A 2230-nucleotide genomic window follows, 5' to 3' on the forward strand; every position below is an offset into this window, starting at 1 on the left:
TATTTTTTGTATTTTGGTTTGTGTAGAAAATAGGTCTTCACTTTGGAAGGTATCACTGAAATCTAAACCCAGAGAAGTCAAACATAGCTTATTAGAGGATGAATGGTGTGAAATCTCATGAAAATTTTAAATTGTATTTATTGGTTGTATTTTTAATTTTTTTTTAACCAGTGATGTATTTCCTCCTTTCCCATATTTAGAAATTCTTATGATCCCTCAGACAGTTCCTTCTGGAACAAGATTCCTTCTTCTCCCCAAGCCAGCCCCAGTGGGTTCACCTTTACAGTCTCTGGAACTAGAACAAGAGGTAAGATGTGTGAATGTTTTTTCACTGGGAAAATATTTATTGTTTTTAATTTGCCTTCCAGTGTTCAAATATTAGTTCATAAAATAGTTTTTGGAAATATTTCCAACAAAATTTGTTTATTAGATTTGTTAAAACTATTTTTATCAGGCAGTTTGGAAGGAAAGTGGAACTTTGGAAAAATCCACAACTGAGTGAGGATAAAACATCGATGCTTTTGAACTGTGGTGTTGGAGAAGACTCTTGAGAGTCCCTTATACTGCAAGGAGATCCAACCAGGCCATTCTAGAGGAGATCAATCCTGGATGTTCATTGGAGGGACTGATGCTAAAGCTGAAACTGCAATACTTTGGCCACCTCATGTGACGAGTTGACTCACTGGAAAAGACTCTGATGCTGGGAAAGGTTGGGGGCGGGAGGAGAAGGGGATGACGGAGAATGAGATGGCTGGATGGCATCACCGACTCTGTGGACATGAGTTTGAGTGAACTCCGGGAGTTGGTGATGGACAGGGATGCCTGGCGTGCTGTGATTCATGGGGTCGCGGAGAGTCGGACACGACTGAACGACTGAACTGAACTGAACTGAACTGAATCAAAGGAAGGATCCAGTAAGAAAATGGATTTCCCAATCTCTGAGAAAACCCTTCCCAGTCATTCCTACTAAGCAACAAAGTCCTTTATCTAACATGATTTAATCACCAAGGGTCTCCAGATATTCAAAGGAAATCTATAGCATGAAAAAGGAACACCAAAGTTAACAAACAGAATAATTGGCCTTGGAGAAAACAAGGATAATTCAGATACCAGAAGTTAACTTCTTAAGAAGTCTATTCTCTGCAAAATTCAAGAGTCTACATGTATATGAAAACACACTGCTTTTTAAAAAGGAGCGATATAGAAAAAAATTGGAAAAATGTGTAAAATCATTAAATTAAGAAATAAACTTTGGATTTAATAGATTATTAAATGTCTACATCTGACTTCTTGTGATCTAGCAATATGGATGATAGAGCAGAGAAAATTTCCCACAACCTAGAACGTAACATCTTAGAAGTAGGATTTCTGAGTGACAGCAGGTAGGAGAATATAATCAAAGAGATAAAAGAAGAAAATGTTTCTGTTTTCAGTCTTTGGTCTACCAAGTGCCAAACAGCATTAGAAAACATTCCTTTGTAGATATACCCTATTGAAAATTCATAACCTCAAGGATAAAGAGAAAAATCATAAAAGCAGAGAAGAAAACAAATTACCCGCAAGAGAATGGAGCCAGATTGATTTGTGATTTCTCATTACTAACAACGGATGCTAAAGAAAATGGAGCAACATTTTCAAAATTCTTACAGTAAAAGACTTTGAATCAAAAAATTTATTCCAAAATTTATTTTCAAACACATATTCAAACACATTTTCAGAACTGAGAAAGTCTACTGTGCATACAGCCTACACTTTAAACATTAATTTGTCAAGAAAATAGTATGCTCAAGCAAAGCAATCTTTTCAGAATGAGGTAGTGTGAGACATACAAAATATTGATAACTACTGTCACTCAGAATCAAGAAGAAAGATGGCAATAAATTTAAAGAAGATTCACTAGACCTTGATTTTTGGAAGCTTCTTCTATGAATGGCAAAGTTTTGTTGATATGGAGTTATCATTTGTGGCTTCTGCCATAATATTTGATTCTACAGGGAATAATGTTAACATGTTTATATTGTACATGATATTTGGAGTTTCATTTTTAAAATCATCCTTCAGGGGAAACACAGAAGATATATTTATGTAACAGAATATAGAGATAGATTGAAAGATAAATAGATGATAGATAGATTTATTGTTGTTCAGTTGCTAAGTTGTGCCCAGATCTTTGCAGCCCCATAGAGTGCAGCACTCCAGGCTCCTCCATTCTCCACTATCTCATACAGTT

At 35.7% G+C, this 2230-nt stretch overlaps 1 non-coding gene across 1 annotated transcript; it reads right to left on the reverse strand.

Annotated features, from left to right (window-relative positions):
* Positions 1 to 211: 211 nt before the first annotated feature.
* LOC129561382 (small nucleolar RNA SNORD22) lies at positions 212 to 337 on the reverse strand. The gene has a single exon (XR_008686993.1). It is a non-coding gene; the product is annotated as a small nucleolar RNA SNORD22 (small nucleolar RNA).
* Positions 338 to 2230: the final 1893 nt, after the last annotated feature.

This window comes from Moschus berezovskii, chromosome 10 (genome assembly GCF_049115385.1).
Source record: "Moschus berezovskii isolate FMDL1 chromosome 10, NW_MosBer_1.0, whole genome shotgun sequence".
NCBI classification, from domain to species: Eukaryota; Metazoa; Chordata; class Mammalia; order Artiodactyla; family Moschidae; genus Moschus; species Moschus berezovskii.